Source organism: Anser cygnoides, chromosome 5 (assembly GCF_040182565.1).
Source record: "Anser cygnoides isolate HZ-2024a breed goose chromosome 5, Taihu_goose_T2T_genome, whole genome shotgun sequence".
Lineage (NCBI taxonomy): Eukaryota > Metazoa > Chordata > Aves > Anseriformes > Anatidae > Anser > Anser cygnoides.
The window spans coordinates 66,149,158-66,169,857 of NC_089877.1; the positions used below are offsets into that span (position 1 = coordinate 66,149,158).

The window sequence follows — 20,700 nt, forward strand, 5'->3', positions numbered from 1 at the left end:
AATAAATGAACAGATTGCCATGAATGAATAAACTGTTTAAGACACTAATTCACATTCAGGGGGCCGTAGAGCTGAGGGTACCGGTGAAGATGACAGAAATGTTTCCCTCTGATTGTTCCTGCATCACGCCATCTCGTTTCTGAAGGCAGCAAACAGAAGGTAGCCGTGCTCTGCAAACAAACTGCTCGGCGCAGATGGCATGCAGCGCGTCTGCCGGCAGCGGGCTCGTGACGAGGCTGCTGCCTGGGGAAGCAGCCTGTGAGCGGGCCTGCCTAGCTCTCCCCCATGGGAAGGAAGAAAATAGGGGCAACTTGGTCAGCAGCGATCAAAGGGCAGCAAACCCACGGCCCCGAGGTGCACGCAACAGCACCACGCCTGCGGCGGCAGTGGTGACGGGTCGGCTCGGTGCCCCTTGCTGCCCAGCGCCGTGCTGGGCCGCAGAGGTGCCTCGGTCCCCCCAGAGCCTGTCCCCCGCTGGAAACCCAGACTTTCAGAGTCCCCAGGCTCTGAAACCCAGTTTCAAGCAGCCCCGTGTTTGATCTGATGCAGCTATGGAAACAGGGGTGGTAGGAAGGGATTTGTGGCTTTTTAGATAAGCCATCACTGTTAGCACTTCCAAAGGGTGTTTTGGTGGGTTCCTTGAGATGTCAAAATGGACCGAAGGTAAAAATCTGTGTGAAAGGAATAACTTGGAAATCCGTGAGTTAAGCTGCATTCAGCTGAGCAAATTATGGATGTGCAATTCAGGCTGCACCTACTGGGCACGTACGTTGCCATTGCATTTAGCTTTCGTACACAGCCAGGCTCATTCAGCAGAGCAGCATTCTGACATCAGGAAAGAAATTACTAGATCTTACAATCTAATAATAGCTAAAGCCAAATTTTACTACGATTTATGCCTCTGCAACAGCTAACACTTCAGTGTGCTTGGGGATGACCAAGGGGAGGAGAGCGGCCCTAGGGTAGCTTAGTAGTGAAAATCAATCACAAGTCAATTAAAAAATCTGTGTTTAGTGGCTCACTAACACGGTGCAGCTGACACGGAGGGGAGTTCAGGTGGAGACACAGAAGGTGCTCACCTCTTTGTCTTTATAAGGCTGACCTACAGCTCAGCTGTAAAGCTGAGGTGGTGGCTTGGGCTGCTCTGTCCTGTATGGAACAAAGGTGAAACAGCTGGACTTGGGGGGGAGGAAGAGGGGTGATATGGGAATGAGTGTGGTGGTGCTCAGGTGCCTGCTGTGCACCATCCCAATGTGACCACAGCCTTAGGTTAAGCCAAATTTGCCAAACTGTTAAGCTGGGCTTTATAACACAAGCTCAAGCTTAACACTGCTGCCTTGCTGAGGCTACAGCTGAAGCGGTGGTACCAGTTAGTGCCTCTGGGGATGAATAGTGCATGGCTGAGGGTCTGCAGCCTTTTGGGCTGCCTTGTCCTTGAGATGCCTTCAGCCCCATGTTGCTTAAGAAAGCTGTCTTATAATACAGCTAATTGGGTTTTGTTGTTTTTCCTCCTCCATGGGATTGGTTTGTGGTTTTTAATACACAAAATATAGATTAGTTGTTCCTGGGGCTTTTGCTGTGTTTCTTGGTTGCCTGAATGCTGGGCTGGCTTTGTTTTGGCTGGGAAGTGTGTGGTTTCAGTACCAGCAGGTGTGGTCCAGAGGGGGAACTGTGCAGCACTGCGTCAGTTCCTAGGGATTCAGCACTGCAAACCAATGCTTTGTCCTGGTGCAGGCATGAGGCACATTGCGGCCTGCGTTAGCCCTGCAGGCACAGGAGCGTGCCCACAGCGTGTAGAGGTGTGGGTTGCAGTTAGACTTGAAGGCTAATGAGGGAGGAATCCAGTCCCAGAGCAACTCTGAAGTGCCTTTGAGTTTGGCAAAAGTAGTTTCTTCTCTCTTGGCTGCGCAGTTGAGTTGCTCTAATTTTGATTTGGTGGAGGAAACCATTTCTCCTCAGCTGAAATGCCAGTGCAGCTAACTGGTGTTAAAGGCTGTGAAAACTGAGCAAAGATTGGGAGCTGCTGCAATGTATGGCTCCTCCTGCCGTGACCAAAATATGTGACACCCTGCTCTGACTGAGAGTGAGCTGCGCAGGGACGGAGCTGCCTGGTGGGTGGGCACCCTGCCGGGGGGAGGAAGGAACAGGTCAGAAATAATGTCCCCATAAATGGGGACAGACCACTGTGTGGCCACCCATCACTCCCATAGGAGAAAATAAAAGGAAAATCCAGCAGGAAAACTGTTGTTTAAGAGGTTTCCTCTTTGCCTAGGGGAATGCTGACAACATGTGAACAAAGCCTTCCTCTGCCCTTAGACTTCTGGCTTCTTTGGTCAGGCTCATGTCTGTGTTTTTAAACATCACCTGCAGACTTTGTCCAGAGACCTCAGCATTTCGTTTCTTTTCATAACCTCAGCGCTGTAGGGGTTCTTTTTTCTTAAAACAGTAAGTTTGCCACAGTATGTAGTGAGTTAAGACCAGTGACCGCTTGAATGCAAGTGATTAAGAAATAACATGAGAAATAGTTTGAGTAAGGTAGCCCTTCCTCTGGCTTTTATTTTCAGCTGTTGATGGTGTGGGGATTTCTTGACTATCAGATTTAATAGTCACCAGTAGAACAATCATCCCCAAATCTCCCTGAATCACTTTTGAGTCTAGCAATATCTTGATGTTATCTGATGCTAGGAAGTTGCACAGATTTTATTATATGTCAGCTGAAAATGTGTTTGACTTGTGTTAAAGTTCTTTGAAGATCCTTCTGTTATTTAATCTCCTTGAGAGCTGAAGACTGTGCATGTAACTGGAATATAGAGGTCACTGAAGCATTGGAGAGCAAAGGAAAACGTGGTCCTGAAGGAGATGGTGGGTGGAAGCCTTTCCTTTTTTCTTAAATCAAGTGCATGTGAAGCTTTCCAGCTTGACTCTGGAGGATATCCAAGAAGTAGAGTAGCTATTTTTGTTAAACTGTTTTCCTGAACAGCTGCCTACTCGTGAGAGTCCCTCTGCATTTATTTTCTATCTCAATATTCCTTTGGTAATAGAACATAGTCATTTAGACTTGAATAAAAAAAGGAATTAAAAGCCTAGAGTATACACAGGTATGGGTTTTCTCAGTACTTCTCTGTTGTTGCTGAGGGTAGTTGAATTTAACTCCTAATTACATAGAAGAATTTTGCAGACTAGGCAATGTTGATGCTTAAAATAAATTCCTAAACGGCAATTCTTAAGGCTGTGAAACTATTTTGGAAACAGAAAATTTTCAGTGTCTGTGCTGGTTTTATTATCAGAGTAGCTTTACCTGAATTTCAGCATGCTGTTTGGTGTCCAAGATGTTAACATTTCTATGTACCTGATTATCACAGTGAGTTTTGTGCTTATGCACAATTGTTAGAACATTAAATGTCACTTTCTTGTCTTCATGTAATATCTGAGGATCTGTTAATTAAGGCAAGATCAACACACGTAATAAATTAATAAAATTCAGAGCTTACCTAGCACTTACAAGCACAGTCTGATTCTTCTTATCAAAGATGCAATTATTTTAAGTTTGCCAATTTGAGACTTTCCAGACTCCAAAGAGCAGGCAGTTGAAGACTAATCTGACAATAAACTTGTCTTATTTAAGTTTATGTGGGAAGAGACAAGTATGTTTCATAGTCCATAGCTTCATACACCATTCATTGTCCTAATCCAAGGAGAGGGCTTAGACTAGCATGTATCCAGAGGGTTCTCTGAAAGGCTATTTTTACTCCTTACAAAGAGAGCTTATTTCAGAGCTAATGTTCCTGATGGACTACAGGACAGAGTTCCAGCTGCTGAGCAGACCAGAGGCACAGGTTCAAGAGGTGCTGTTGCACTGCTCCTTGAAATGGCACCTTCAGCCTACCAGGAATGGGCTTCAGAACTTTGGGATTCAGGTGCAGGGTCAAAAGTGGTCCATAAGCATGCAAGATAGTCTTGAGAAATATTTAAATAAGGTGATTCTCTGTGGAAAACTAACAGTAACAGGTAAAAATGTTGATGAAGAACCTACAAAACAAGGCATCATTGCATCCTTGCAAGTGATTAATCTAGTCTATTGCCACAAAATATTGATCTGTAGTCTTAAAATAAAAGCTGGTTACCTTAGCTTTCCCCTAAAGCAGTGGAAGGTGGTCTCACACAGCTCCTTCCCCTACGGAACATATCCCAGCAGGATTAGGCTTTTCTAACAGCAGCCTGTTGATGCTGACACAGGCTGTGTTTGTGGTCTTCCTGGACCCCTTCTGCTGGAAGCGCTGTCTGACCAGTTTTCTCTTTCCCTTTTTCAGTACAACTGAACTTCTTCCTACTTCTTCTTTTGTACAGTTATTTGTATTTATCCAGTTTCTCAAAATACCTATGCAGTCTAATCCTATTCTCTTGAATAAGTCTTGATGTCATCAACAAAAAGTAGTGTGATCTCCTGTCTTTTGCACTCATGACATACACGTGGAGTAGACCCGAATCTAGCCACCATGCTTGGTGGAGCCTTCCATGCTTCTGTTAACTGGCCTCAAAGCAGAAAGATCTCATCGGTTTTAACCCAGCATATAGCGCAAGGCCATGTGGCTGTTCAGGAGGCAGTCTCACAAACCAGTCTCGATCACTGCTAAAAGCAAGATATGTGGCATTTAGTTCCCTTCTGAGCAGTTCTACTGTCTCATTATGGATGGTCAGAGTCATTTGGCATGACATGCTCTTGACAAATCTATTTTTGGTTATTACTCATCACTTTATTTCCTGATGCTTGGAAACTTGTTTGGATTTTTCTTTCCTATTTCTATTGTTTTAAGCAAGGGTGATTATTCTGTTATTATACAAACCTTATTCTTTCTTTCCTTAAGATATGCATGTGTTTTTAATGGGACTGGTTACACAAATGAACATATATCAGGTTGTAACTATTAGTGCTGGAAGGTATCCATTAAATGCATCTGCCGGCCAAATTATTCTGCCATTTAACAAATGAAACAAACCCTTGCAGCAATACTGAACCAGGAATACAGTGTGTGCACAGTTAGACGTTTTGTCCTGTTTCTTTATTTTATGGCCCCATGAAGATGTGACATGCAAAGTGTAACTGAAGGCAGAACACAGCCCACAGTTTGATACAACGATGTAATCTCACCATATAAATGGCCTGTCAAGTTAGTTACGTGATCAGCTATTCAAATATGGGTGAGGTGTTTTTTCACTCCCATTCTCAGATAGCTAAGTGCTGAGCTTAAGCAGATCATTTTGTCATGCCATTTGGAATTGCACATTATTTTCTCACTTTCTCCTGAGTAATTTCTTACAAGTTTCCTGCTTACCTTTGAATAGAATAGCAGCTACTTTGGTCATCCATCAAAGCAGAGCCCGATGACAAAGTTTTACAGTAATACTGTCTGATTCCTGGGCAGAATAGACATCAGCACTCCACAAAGATAGAGTTGTCGTCACAGATCAAAAACCTTGGGAAAACTAAGCGATCCTTTCTCCTGCTGTCAAAGCCAGAATTATGAAGACAGGAGGAGAGATGTAACAGTGTAAGTAGCATACAAATACAGTAGCTTAACACACAGAATATTAAAAGCCTTAAAATTCAGGAGGATGAAGTGCTCCCCCACCCACCCAAAACACCTGCAACAATAGGGCTCTCTTTGTGTGGCTTTTCTATGTAGAAAAACTTTTTCTTAAGAATTAGAAATTTTACAAACTCTAACTTGAGGCTAAAGTGGAGAAGAAATTGCTGAGAATATCTGTCAATATTTTAAAACAAATCTTTTTGTATTGAGAAAGTCTAAAAGATTTTTTCCATTAGCAAATGGTTTCCAGCTCCTGGTTTTATTTTATTTTATTTAAAAGCCAATGTGTAACTTGGTGGATATCAGCTTGCTCAGAGATGAGTGCATCTATGTGTAAAGTGAAATCTGTGCCCAGGACACATGTGACAATGAGCTCTTTGGCATTGCTTATGGCACTGCTCTGGATTAGCATGAGTAAAATCAGCAGTTGCCACCTGAATGGCATCTCTTTGCAAAACTTCTGAAGATCTGGCTTACTCTTAGTTAAGACAAAACAATGGCTTTCCCCTGTTTCATGACGCAAATATCGTGTAGCAGTAAAACAAGCAGAGCAGACAGCTTGTGTCACCCCAGGCAGAAGCAGGCAGTGCCTGGTGCCCAGGCTCCTTGTCTGCTCTCCTCCCATGCTGCACCCAGTGCTCTCGTGGCTGAGGGATGTGATTTCTGATGGGTATGGCTGCTTGCTGCTGTCAGAACTGCATCAGGTCAGACATATCCTGACAAGACAGGTTATTATCAGAAACCTGCCACTTCATCAGCAGTGATGTGTTAGCAGAAATCTGTCAGTTCTGAGGAATTTAAAGCAGAGAAGGCAAGATCGTGCCAGGGCTCCGGGAGGAAGGGAGCAGTAAGGTCAGTGCATTGAGTCTATTTTGTTACAAGCAACCAGAGTCTATCCCTAAAACTCAGTTCCATGTGTGGCCTAAAAATAATTTGGCTGTTTGTCCCCAGTATCCTGCCTAGGCTTGTGTCCCAAATGCTCACTGTTTTTCAGTTTTCAGTCTTTGTATTCATGGCCACCTGTACTCATGTTAGCCTGCCTTTTCAACCTAAATACACTTATTCTCTCTCTGATATCAATGATATTTGTACGTACCCATCAAACGTGCTCCTGGCCTTCATTTTGATTTCCTGTATGATTGTCCTCTTGTACGAGCAACTATCCGTTCACTGACCACCACGTCTGTTTTCTGCCACTGCTTCATTTTGAATTCACCTTTCTGCACAGATCCTGCTAGGCTTGTCTGTACGTGTGATGATAAACTATACATCTATGAATTTAAATGGGAAGTAACACCTTGTTTTTGGAGCAGATTGGGCCTTTTAAAAAATAGGATTGGGCTTAAATATGGGCTTGAAAAATACGATAAATGTTTGGAGAAAACAAACGTTCAAAAAAACTCTGGATAATGTGAAACTGCCTTTTGGCTAGGGCAACCAACTTATCAAGTAGAGGATGAGGCTAATGTAAAGCCTTGATTATATGGAACAGTAAGTTGTCTACCTATATTCTGTTGTGACTTCAGATATCTTGCAGGCCATACAAAGTCCCAACAAGGATCAGGTCCCCTTGTGCTCAATGATGGACCAGGTTGTAAGACAGTTATGTGACAAGTGCTAAGTCAAAATGGTGGGGGAATATAATTGGATTTATTAAAGTGATCATGCTTCAGGGATTGTGCATTGTCTGGAAGAAGGATGCTTTTTCAAGTGAGAGTTCTGCTTTGTAGGAAGCTTCACAGAATCCAAGTCACTTTGAGAATGATTTCTCTAGCCGTAGGGAAATGCCAGATGCCATTGCCAACATCCAAAACAGCTGGTATAAATGTAAGGAACTACTTCAGGGTTTCTTATACCCTAAGAATTTGAGGGTAAAAAGAATAAATTTGCCATCCTATGGGAAACAAACTATTTTGTGAGGGTGCTTTGCAGTGACAGTGGGATGGAACCCCAGGGGGGCTCCAGTGAAGCCAAATGTGCCTCATAATCAATCCACAGCCTACAGAGAATGTCAGAAATCTTTTTTCCCCCACCCTTTCCTCCAAGTTTTTGTGATTCACAGGTAGTTTTTGCAGGTTCTTCCAGACAGCCTGTGTAGGACACCTTTGGAGATCTTTAAAGTAGATACCTTCCATCTCTTCGTCCCTGGAAAACAGACTTTTTCTAGCAGAAATAGTCAATGGTTCTACTTGTTCCATTCTGTCTGTATCTGCAGCTGGTAACTGTATACTGGGCAGTTGTGTCCAGTGTAATGATATTTATGTTTGGCAGATTTAAATGATTTGGGCAACAACTTTTCAAAGCAACATATCTTTGAATATTTTCTAGCTCTCTAATAAATAGAGCATTCCAGATTCAAGATATTATTCAAAATTTACTTGCAGCATGAATTACAATGGAACTATTTCAATCCTTCCCTAACTACTTAACTGGGATTTTCATGGTGTATAACCTGTTTTTTTCTCCAAGTGAAGGAAGCTCAAACGTTAGGTAGTATAAACTATTTTTACTTACTGAAAGAAATTGAATAACAGAAGCAGTTTTCTTCCAGGCCTCTGCATCCTTTCTTGCACCTCATAAGAGAAAAAAGCAGAGAAGGGAAATTGGGCAAGAAAAATGCTTGGAGCCCATGGGCTTTGGGTAATATGTGTCTCTTAGAACACCCTGTTTCCAGATGCAATTATAATGGAAAAAATTAGCTTTTCCAGAGACCAGTTTTACATGAAACAAAACTTTGATCTATGATTTCCATTGCTTGTTCATGGGGAGGAAAAAAAAAAAGGAAATATTGCACAGAGTCTGGGGAAAAGGTGGAAAAATCAATATTGGTAGTATAAAGAAGAAATATATTTAACACTGATCTGTGGCACAATCTTCTCAGTATTAAGCTGTGCAAAAGGCACATACTTGGATGCAAAGTGGGGCTGAGGGAGCTGGTGATGAGAAGTGATAATCTCCTTAAACTGTTGATAACCCAGAAATCTGCATTACATGTTGATCAGAATTTCCCATCAGCAAGGTCTAGGGAAAATGAGGTAACTCTTAAAATGGAAAAATTAAAATTATCTTGGGAAAAGGGGAAATATTTCCTTTGTTTTGAAGTGTGGGTTTTGTGCTCAATAGTATGAAACACTTGGCATGATCAAAGAGATGCAAATCCCATACTGGGCACGGGACCATGGCTAAGCCAGTACAGGGCTTGATACTGATGTCAAGAGCTGAATGCTTCACCTTAGGAAACTTGAAAACCCAACGTCTGTGCTACAGTGGTTTGTAGGGGTACTCTGAGAATTTGCGTCCTCCCTATAAATCAAAATGTCCAGAAAAACAAGAATTTTTATGAATCTCTACCTGTGCATTAGACAGGCAATCCATGGCACCAGTGCAGTCCACGTGGACTGTAGACCTGAGACTTTACAGCACCCTTGGGTGGATAAAGTTTACTGGCAGAAAGCGGGTAGGTCTGAGTCTGAGATGCTGAACAAAGGGCAAAACCAGAACAGCTGATGGGAAGGGACACATGAAAAGGGTCATCAGGCACAGAGCAAAGCAACACTGGGGAGACCTGCTACATACTCAGATAAGGGCAGCTATCTCTGCCTGCAAACAGATGGACTGGCACCCAACACTGAAGATCCGGTAAGGGTTCATCTGTGCATCTGCAGAGTGAAGTCACAGTGCAGCGCCCGTGGGTGCGTTCGGTACCGTGCGCCCAGTTCAGGAGGAAAACTCCTTTGTGTGACTGGTGGGTCTCTGGGGCTGCAAACTGCTGGAGTACGTGTAAGGTAAGTGTTATCAAAGAAATGGGTATATCAATAGAAAATGACCTGAGGGCAATGTCTGGCCACACAGACCTAACAAGGTGTCTCTCTTTGGTAGGACAGCTGCTTCTCTAGGCAAAGCAGCTGTGGTCGATTCTAGGTCCTGAGGCTTCAGTTACTCTTCTGATTTCATTGCAAACTATTTGTTCAGCTGGCAGGAATATGGGCCAGTACAAGAATTACGCAGGGATTAGGGAAATGATGAAGGGCTGTATTTAGAAATGTGAGAGGCTTCAGTGTATGTTAGCATTGTATGATGTTAGCATAAAAATTGGAGTGAGAAGGAGGGAAGGAGTTGGTCTGAATGAATGTGGCTTGTGGAGAGGAGGAAGAACTAGAGAAGATATAACTTAGCCAGAGCTTGTCTGGTGAGCTTGGGTAGTCTGCTAATTGAAAAGAATATATTTTTTTCCAGTTTAAATTTACTTTTGTATTTATACATCTCGTAAGTATCCACGAAGTCTGGCATTGCAGCACAGCAGCATTGCATTGGATTGATTCCCGTTCCATCAGTCCATTGCACTGGACTGATTCCCCTCCAGCCATGCCCAGACAGGCTGTATGAGAGGAGAGTGTTTTCTTGAATGTTACTGTATTTTGTTTCACCCCACTCCAGCAGTTGAGAGGTGGTTTGAGTGTCATCATCTTTTAAAGTAAAGATGGATTGGCACCATTTTTTCTCTTTAAAGAGTACAAGTAATACAGACAAAAAAACAGAACTCTGGCAAATTAGAAACCTCTTTATTTATTTTTGCTATATTTGCTGGTTATACCTACCCCTGCTCATCTGCTTCCTACTCTGCTCCCAGCACAGAGGCATTTGGGAAGATGTACGTGGCCCAGAGAAGGGCTACGAGCTGGTGAAGGGCCTGGAGCACAAGTCCTGTGAGGAGCGGCTGAGGGAACTTGGGGGTGTTCATCTGGAGAAGAGGAGGCTCAGGGCAGACCTTATTGCTCTCTGCAACTACCTGAAAGGAAGGTGTGGGGAGCTGGGGGTCGGCCTCTTCTCGCAGATAACTAGTGATAGGACTAGAGGGAATGGCCTCAAGTTGTGCCAGGGGAAACAAGGAGACGTTTCTTCTCATAAAGAGCGGTCAGGCATTGGGATGGGTTGCCCAGGGAGGTGGTGGCATCACTGTCCCTGGGGCTGTTCGAGGAAAGGTTGGGCGTGGTGCTTAGGGACATGGTTCAGTGGGTGACGTTGGTGGTAGGGGGTGGTTGGACCAGATGATCCTGGAGGGTTTTTCCAACCAATTCTATAATTCTATGATTCTGTGAAGCTGACCTAAGGCAGATCTACTGTTCCGTAATTCCAATTCTCCTCTTTACTCTTGTTTTCATTTTCTATACTTTCTTTTTGCTATTCTTTTTGGAACGATGTGCCTATTTTGTCATTATCTTATTCAAATCAATAACTCAACTTTTTTGTTGTTAATGGAAATGTGCTGTTGGTGATGTATGTACTAATTCAGATGTTGGCACCTGGGCAAATACTAGTTTCAACGTAGGTTTCCTATACATTACAAAAGTAAGGACTAAGAAACCACAGTAATTTTTCAGAATTTGTGAGTATATTTTTTCACCAAAAAGCAATCTTCCCTGTAGGTGGAAAAACAAACAAAAAAACCCCACAACTTAATCCAAACTTACTTTGATCTCTTCCCACTTGTTTTTCCTCTTAATAACATGCAACCTACACTTCAGTAGTGCCAGCAGTGCTGCTGTCTGGCACTTCATTCCCCTACTCCAGAACACTTGGGTAAGTAGGTACCCAGGAAAAGCCAATCTTAGCAACATCTCAGTAAGTATCATTCATGTGTATATATTAAAGAAACCCCAACAACCTAATCTCTGAAGTGTTCCTCTGATATACTTGTGGTATCTGTGAGAGTTGAGGACACTTACTATAGTTGCATAGAAGAACATTTGAAATCAAAACTCATGGGTTCAGTGAGGATGAGTTTTAATAAAGTCTGTAGCATTTTTTCTATTATATAGACTGTTGATGAGCTAGAAGAAAATACATATTCCAGTCGAGTTCTAATTTTAAAAGGGATTTTTTACAGCAATAATTGTATTTTGTTAAAGTTGAGGATACTCTTACACGTCACTATAACAGTGGCCAGGTTCAAACACGCATGGCTGACACCTGGGAAAGCAAAGCAACCATAGATAAAATAGCTTTAATTGAAAATGTGACCCTGCCCCTGAAAAGAAACCAGGCTGTAACAAATGCTTGCAATTGCTGTTAGTGAAAATCTGCTTCCAGAAAGATCGTCAAAACCTCTAGGCATAGAAAACATTAGCATCCCTTCCTTGCACCTGTTTGCTTTTCTCATGCCAATATTTTACAAACTGAATCATGTTTGGATTAGTGAGATCCCCTCAGTATCAGGTATGAGTGATTCTGCAGGTATAGGGGAAAAATCGACCATGTTCAAAGCTGTCTTGTCCAGGCTAAAGTGCAGTGCTGCCAGAAAGCAGGCTTTTCAGAAAGATAGCTTGAAGGGCTTGATCCAAGTGGGCTCCACTTACTGAAGCACAATATGTATATATGTACACTTGTACTGATGACACTTTCAAGTGTGGTGAAATCTTCATTGCAAACTATTTGTGCAGGAAGGACTGGTGTTGGGGAGAATAAGGAGAAGTAGAAGAGAGGATGGGGAAGTCAGGACACGCTTGACTGCTGAGCGGAGGATGAAGGGGAGTCTTCTGTTTCACAATCTGCTTTCCAAATCTCCTGGTTACAGAAGGAGTTTTCAAGATCTATGTGAAGTAGAACAGCTCAGGCCCCAGAGGTTTCTTGTGGGTGAACAGGACTTGTGGGTGACTGCTATTTCCACTCTGTTTTCTATTTTCTTCAGACTTAAAGACTTCTTCCCTTAAGACTTTGAAAAGTCTTATTTTGATCTAAAGTATGGAGAAGGAAAAAAAAAAAAAGAGCTGTGAATGTTTCTACAAAGGAGGATTTGTTGACTGACAGGCAGCCCTATTGGTCTGTGCCATGCTGGGTGTCACTGATGTTGGAGTGATGCCCAGGAACTGCAGGAAGGACAGGATGAACAAACACATCACACCATCACAACTTGGTAAAGCTAGGAAAGGTGTTTTTTTTTCCTCCACTCACAGTCAAACCTACAAAATGTATATTCTTTTTCAGGAAGCCTGATATTCATACACAAATGTTAGTGACCAGAGGGAACATCTGCTTTGGTTAGGTCCACAGTCCGGTACCTGATGCCTGCAGAAGTATAGGAGCAGGGGAAGCACACAGTGATATTTCTCCGAATTGCAGCCTCCAAAAGTCTATAGTAAGACCAAGGGATTCAACAGCCACCAGTTCATTTTTTCATCAGTGGGTCTTCCTGAAAATCCACCTGTGGCAAGGCCCCGCAGTCCAGCTGTGTGGTGAGAACCTGCTGCTTTCTGCTCCACCGTGCGGCTTCCCGGCTGCAGCAGTGCCTGCCCCCAGCTCCTGCAGAAGACAGATGTGACCCTTCCTTGTTAACCTTGGCAGCCCTTCGCAGTTGTACTCACCTATATCTCGTTCCCCTCAATTCTCTTCTCTGTGCTGGAAGAGTACAGTTTATTTGGGGAATATTAAAAAAAAAAAAAAGACCCTGAAAAATGTAGTCCATGACAATATTTCAAGCTGATGGCTTACACATTATAGGAGCCTTTAATCTTCCTTGGGATAAAGTAAAACTGAAATTATCATCTGGCTGGGAGGTGCTGTGATGTTGAGCTCAATACCAGAACAGACTGGTTCTGGGCAGAAAGAGGGGCAGGGGGAGCCGCCGGGCTCCAGCTCGTGCCCTTTGCCTCTTGGATGCCTGCGTCTTTCTGACGGCCCATCAGGAATGGAGTCAGAAGGGGAAAGGGGATAAGATTTGCGGGGCCTGTAGCTACAAATTAGAATCTGATTGTACTGTTTTGAAGAGCAGTCTGAAAAGTGGTTGTTTTTTCCCACTATGTACCTGGATGACAATTTGCTTACTATTTACTTTGCTCTACTGGGAGTTCATTTCATTTTCCAAGCTATTTCCTTCTGTTATTACAGGATGTGGTTCTCCTTGCTGCATGCTTTCAGCCCCCGCGTCCCTTTCATCCTTCCCCTGTGCCCCGTTGCCGTGAGTTTGGAGCACCCACAGGCAGCACCAGCTTTGGGGGACATCATCTCCCTGTGGGCACAGTGTGACCCACGCCACCGACCGGGGAACCTCGTGCAGGCTACTGGGCTTCTTAATGAGTTGTTACTGGCACGTGCAGGCTCTTCTGGCATGGAGCTGCACAGGGGCACGTGCTGCTTGCGGTATCCTCAGCTTCTGCTGCAAAACCCATGGCCTCTTTGCAGGCAGCCTGCAGCCCTGTGGCTGCAATGCCCGTGTGGAGTAGGAAATCCAGTCCTTTTATCTGGAAAAAAATGTTGAAAATATCACTACGCTGGCTTATTAATTCTTTCTGCCACTTCACCTCTTGTTCATTTTATTCTTCACCTCTTCACCATTAAGCCTTTAGTGGCCATTAGGGAAGAAAATCAGAATATAGAGCCTGGCAAATTATTCTATATTTATATATATATTTATCCCTCTATTGCATTTAGCCCAATTGAAATATCCACTTGAATGGTTTATGCTTTAAGTGCAGTGCCTTAGATCTCAGAAATGCTGCCTTTTGGGGAAGGCTTGGCTGGAACATAGGGACGGGCTGTGGGTATGGCCTCTGTGCCAGGTAGAAGAGGCTTTAGCTCGTGTCCTCCTTGAAGCCTGAGGAGGGGCACAGCGACTGCAGGTCACAAAACTGCTTCCCCATCCTAGTAGTTAGGGGGTGCAGTGCCAATCAAGAAGGCAGGAAATTGCACCTAATGAACAAATCAAGTAAAGGTACTGCTATTTTTCATCACTGATTTTTTCTTCTCAGATTTTACACATTTTTGCTCCTTGAAAAAGTAGTTGCTCATACAGCCAAATAATATGTCTGCTTCCCCCTTCTCTGCGTTTTGAGGTCTGGTTGTTGCCATTAGACACGCGACACAGCTTCAGCACCATGAAGGGGCAAGCAAGGCAGAGATGAGAGGTTAGGGGTGAAGCCTAGTAAGAAAGGATGTAAAAGATATCAAGGAGATAGATGCCAAACATTTGTGTCACAAAGTTTGGTGTTAAACATATTTGAGTAGATCATACTTAAGAAGGTGAGGTTTTTAATGTGCATGCTTTATTTCAGGACAAGATGCCGGGGTGGATCCGCTGCAGGCACAGCACGCTGGGGGGACACGCGCTGCCCGCACCCTGGGGACGGGTGGCACCAGGTCAGCGGTGCCATCACAGCACAGAAACAGGAGCCACGAAATCACTGTCCTGCTGGGATATTCAGGTTAGTCAATGAGGTTTGGATCACGTGTGTTTCTGCTCTTGCAGCCATCCTACCTAACCCCCTGTGACAGCGCTGTAAGTGACTACATTATTTCATCAGCGAGGGCCATGCTATGTGATATAAAGACAATCAATACTAATAGCAGAGCAAAACCTACAATTCTTGTTTCTATCTTCTGCTGGGCTATTTTCAATATCAAAATATTCCATCTATCTGTGTGTATTGAATAATTCAGAAAAAATATAGGTTAAATATTAGCAGGCATAGCTCTTCATTAGGATTGTATTTCTAGAGCTTTATTTCCTTGTTTCTGTCTACTGATACTCTGCTACTCGTATCGTTTCTTCACAGGCTGCAGCTTCCGAGGGCACAGCGGGGCCCCTTGGAGCCCTGGCTCAGGTCCAAGGCCACGGGCACGCACAGGAGACAGTTTGGGTGGGCAGCAGGGGAGGCACCGAGCCCGCGAGCAAGGCTGCCTTCGGGGAACTAATTTAGGCAGAGAATTTCTAGATTAGCTAAATTGAATCAAAACATTGCAATACAGTTCAATAATTACTTTTACAGCAAATGTGCTTTAAAATGAACAGATCATTTTGACAGAGAACTGAGCAGCTGATGATAAACTCATATGAAAGTATGAGCTTTGTATATATGAAACTGTATAAAAGACTTTAATATATTTTTACTATGATCATTAATATAGCATATATTCAAAAAACTTCTACTGAAGCTTTCAATTATCTTTTTTTTCCCTTGTTTAATAAAATGTTGATGGAGGATGAGTAATAAGTTGTCTTTGGGTATCTCAACTGCAATCATTATTTTCCACTTAAAATTAAATTACTTTTAAATTTTGGTTATATAAATTTTAATAGCAATAAATGGTATGCCATTATCTTAATATAGTGCAATTTATCACCTATGAAAATCAATAAATCTATTAAAGACAGGCAACAAACTGTTAGGTCTTTCCTGTTGTACAGAGGCCAGAGGAAAATTGGCTTTGGGGGAAGTGGAGGTGCCATTTGGTTCCGTGCCACAGACCCGTTGTCCTCCCCAAACCACAGAGCAGAGCCCTGTTCCTGGTGCCCGAACTTCTGATGGGACTGCGGGCAGCAGGGCACCTACTGGCACCTCTCCAGCACCTCCCTGCACCTGGATGTGCAGCCGCTGCCGGGTGCCAGTGCCTCCCCCGTCCCACAGCCTCGCACCCCCCTGGGTGCATCCCTCACACTTCCCTGGGCGCTGGGGTGGGGGAAACTGCAGGCACAGGAAGGTGTCTGGCTGATACTTAGCTCCAGAAAATGCTAGGGATAGAAACTTTTTAAAAGCTAACTTTTAATTCAATAAAGCTATCCCCTCGAACCAATTTTATTTTAATCCTTGAGAGGTGAGAGCCTTTTAAGTCAAATAGAAAACGTTAATAAACTTTCATGTTGTGTGTTTCTGTGCTAATTCAGTAATAGCTGTCAGCACCTTTCTTTCCCCACTTTCACCTTAACAAGTGAGTGCATGGCACTGCCTCCAGCCTGTGCAGTGATTATTAATTTACCAACCCTTCAGAATGTGTTTTGTTCCTCTTTTTTTGTGTGCAGTGGCAACAGCCACTCATGCTCAGCGTGGTCTGGTGGATGTCTGTGGGACACTGCCCGTGGCAGGGGAACGTCCCCAGGGGCCTTGGATGAGCGTCCAGCTGAGGTTGGTACATGCAGCCCTGAGACTGGCTGTAGCTCCTTATATTCAGGTTGTAGCACTTGCGTGAAATCCAGATAACCTCCCTGTCGTCTCACGGCAGCTGCGGATGTCGCCCCGCCAGCCTCGCGCCGTCCCCTGCAAGGCCGCGCTGCTCCCTGCGTGCTGGAGCACAGCAGTGCCTGCTGCTGTGCCGGGAGAGATTTATCAGCTGTGCAAATCGATATGTTTCTTAAATTAACTGTACTACGGTAGTGGCGAGACTGTCTGAGCCAAATGCAATCTCACGCTGCCTCAGACAAACATGAAATGTAATGCCTTGCACTAACCGATAAGCCCCATCTTATCACAGTCTTTGTTCTGCTGCTCCTTTAGTGCTGCCCCATTTATGGGCTCTTCACTCCCTCTATTTTGGCTTTCCTCAAGCTGCATTTCCTATGTCTCGAAAGTGGGCAGGATGAGCTCTGCACGGCTTCCCACTGGGGCCTGGGCTGCTCCCTGCACCCCAGCATTGAAGTGCTGGCAGCACTACCTCACTTCTGCTCAGCTGTGGTGCGTGGGCAGCTCTGCAGGGCCATGGCCATGCCGTGCCTTGTACACAGCCTCTCTAGCATAGAGCAGTCTTCCACATCGCACCCCTCACAACCTTTCTTTCAAATGTACCCAGCCTTTGGCATTTGCCTTGTCTGGGAAACACGTCATTTCATCAAAGAGTAAAGTTGTGATATTAGAGATAAACCCCCAAAGTTGCAGCTTGTCCACACATCAGTAATGGACTGCGCAGCTTATTTAGCTATTATTTTTTATCATGTAGTCATTTTCTGTGCTATTCTGTGTATGCAAGGCACAGTATACTCTAGCTGAATGCCTGTATTTCAGGATAGGCTAACACCTGAATGATGAAAATGGGAAAGACAAGTGATTCATTTCTCAAAATTAGCTGTGCCCCCACATTTCAGACAACTGGGCATGATAATGTCTTGCATAGCACCTCAACCACGTTATATGGAAGACTGATTGAAAGCTGGAAATGAGCCTTGAAGAAAATGACATAGAACTATTTACCCATATTCAGCAGCGGCCAGCAGGACTTCATGCTGATGTACTGTCAACATATCTCCTCAGCCTTATGTTTAATTCAGCGCAGAGCTTGTAGTGGAATAACATCAAGTCAAGCTTTTATTAAAATTTCCTTACTTGAAGTCTCAAAGCAACCAGTGTCATTAGAGTTTAAGCATGGTGGTGAATAAGGAACCAGAGAGCTGTTAGGACAAACAAGAACACTTCAAGATTAGCACTGGATTCAATTAACTGCCTCGCACCCTTTGCGTTCAAGCAGCGAGATTTTCTTGCCCCCAGGCACCTCTGAAGGGGGCTGTCCCCCGCCAGCAGGCACAGCCCCACAGCCTGGGTGCCTTCAGCTTCCTAACGCGTGGGGAGCGCTGCCGAGGTCCCGCCTGGTGCCTCGCAGGTTGGAGGTAGAGAAGGTTTCTCCTGTCCCTTTCTGTTTAAATGCCCAACTCGCATGCTTGGCACCACTCCGACATGGCAAAGGGCTTCTGCCCTTCCAAAATAGAAGGGATCTGTACAGCACGGTAGGCTGGTAACGTTTTGGTTTGCTTGTGTGCTTTGATCAGCAGCTGTGATGACTTTCGCTAATTTTTATGGCTTAATGTGCTTTGCTTTTCTAGCACGAAGCAGAAAGAGCTACAGAGCCAGTGATCTGGATCATGGAGAGCAAACCACCTCAAAAAACACACAGTCATTAATTATAAGGGAACTATTAATCAGTAGGTTCGTTTTGGAACAGTGAGATGCAAGGGCCAGTGTTAGATGGAAACAATCATGAGGAAGAACAGTTATTGAAAAAGATAATTAAAAAAGTAAAAACTTTAAGGAAAAAAAAAGTACTTGTGTAAAGGTAAATATTTGTTACAAGAACTTGAGTAATGTGAGCGGGGCAGAGCTGCTTCATGGCATGCAGAGCACGGGTTCAGCCGCCAGGCCCCTGAACGGGAGAGCTGGAGCCCTGGTGGGCCACCTTGCTCGGCAAAAGCTGGTGACAGCCTGGAAGGGGCTGGAGGGGAAACCTTTCGTTCCTGTTGGACCTCCCTTCTGTTTGGGCTGGGAATCGCTCTCGCCCGAACCAACAACTGTTCAGAGCGCTGCCAGGTGGGGAGGGATTCATTCTGTGATAGGGTTGAGATGCCCTGCTTTGCCTGGGAGAGGACGCGTCTTTGGGTGGCTGAGGGGAATCGGGTTGGCAAAGAGAAAAGGAGTTTTATTGTGAAGGACAGCTAATAACATACTTTGCTAAGTGGCTGCAGAGACCCCATGGAAGAGCTGGCTGTACAAGATACAGGTGTGTGGGCGCCTGGGGGCTGCCGCAGAGTTACGGGGGGGCGCAGCCCAGCAGGAGCCGTCCCCTTACCCCTGCCCCAGGGCTGCCGCCACAACCGCAGGAAGGCGAGGATAGAGATGCTCCGTGATGGCAGACAAACAGTTTGACTGTTTCGTCATGTACCTTTCTCTGCCTCATCAGTGTAAACAGCGGAAAAAAATCAGTTTGATTGTCAAGTTGGCTTTCTTTACATAGTGACTCATGCCGGTGCTGCACCTCAAGCATCAGCTGTGCTGTTTGCTAAATAATATTAAGGAATGAGCAGTCAAGGCTCTCCTGAACTTCATGGTGATGAGTTAAGATATGCTGTGAGCTTTGTCACAGCCTTTGGTGTGTCAAAGCCAAAAGCAAAAGGCTTCCTAGAGTAGCCGAGACAAATGCTGTGTTTCCAGCTTTCCTGTGACACATGCAGAAAGCAGGAGAGTGCTATGTAAAAAAGTGTAACGTGCATCTCTCATGGAATGTTAATGGGTAGGAACCACCTTGCATTTAACAGATGCAAAGGCACCTGATTCACGTAGGAGTCGCTCTGGGGAAGACCTGTGCAGAAGAGGCTCCACCAAGGAAGAGCCAGCAGCGCTGGGGGCTGAGCTGTCACCACTGCTGGAGCCGTGCCCGCTGAAGCAGTGTTTGGTTTTCTGCTTACATGGAGTAGGCAGCAAGGGGCAGCAACAGCACGAAAGGGATTAGTGCACTCGTATTAATAGTAATTTATTCTTACCTTGTGACGAAACTCCACAGAATCACAGCCTCTGAGCAAATATCTTCATCCGTCTCATGCAGACCTCAGCTGTGTGTTCTCGCACTGCTCACGTCAAGCTGTTCTCTGGTGATCCCAGCTCTTCGCACTCGCCTTCCCCTGAGCTCTCCCTCTGATGCCGTGCCAGGAGGCTGCAGTGCTCGAGCAGGAGGTTCTGCTCTGCTCCCTCATCGGGCACCTCCGGGACTTGGGGTGGTGGGACGTCAGTATGGGGGCTGCAGAACCAAAGCTGTCAGAAGGACACCGGCAGGGATGGGAAACTAGTTGGTTAAGCAGCAGGTCTTGTGCTTTTTTCTGTCCTTTTGGTAGGTGTTTTCCACAGTAGTTCACAAAATTTCACATTCTGAGTGAAAGAGTTCACCAGCATGCTCTCTCTCTGTTCCATCCTTGAGTTTCTTCACTCTTTAGTTCACCACTCATGGTATCAGCTGTTGGTTTCAATTTTAGCTTTGCTGTGCTCACCTTGGAGTAGATCAATTCACACATTGACGCCAAGTGTTGGGCAAGGTAAACTCCAGAGGTCCCTTCCAACCTTAGCAATTCTGTGATTCTTCTGTGAACTCTCCAGTTTTTGTAGTTCGTCTCTTCCTCAACAACTCCTAATAAATGCCTTCTTGTGCCAGCCACCCTGGGCTGGCCGTGCTGGAATAAGAACCGGGAGGGAACCCAAGGGCACTGCAACATGCACAGCTTCATCCAGCACTGGCACCACTACCTAGAGGTGTTGTTATGCACAACAATATCTAAACAATGACTCAGTTGGTAATTGAGATAAAAGTTTAAAAAAAAAAAAATCCCTTTCCTAGAAGGTATGACTTGTTTGAACAGAATTTCTTACGTGGGAACATGAAAACCAACAATTGGGAATAAGTTATGCAATGCAAGCTGTACAATTTATTATCACTGGGAAAAGCTATGGCAAATAATTTATACAGCTTCTGAAGGAAGGGAAAATATACACAGATAACGAGAATACATACCCAGATATCTGACTTAGTGATGAAAAGATCGGGATTTTGGAAGTCTTGTTGTACAGTCTCGCTGTTCAGCTGGTGTGCTTTC

The 20,700-nt window shown here is 44.6% G+C and overlaps 1 long non-coding RNA gene across 1 annotated transcript; it reads left to right on the forward strand.

Moving 5' to 3' along the window:
- Window positions 1-1,077: 1,077 nt before the first annotated feature.
- Window positions 1,078-15,769, forward strand: LOC106047772 (uncharacterized). Its single transcript, XR_001213920.3, has 3 exons — window positions 1,078-1,164; window positions 14,636-14,785; window positions 15,137-15,769. It is a non-coding gene; the product is annotated as an uncharacterized lncRNA (long non-coding RNA).
- Window positions 15,770-20,700: the final 4,931 nt, after the last annotated feature.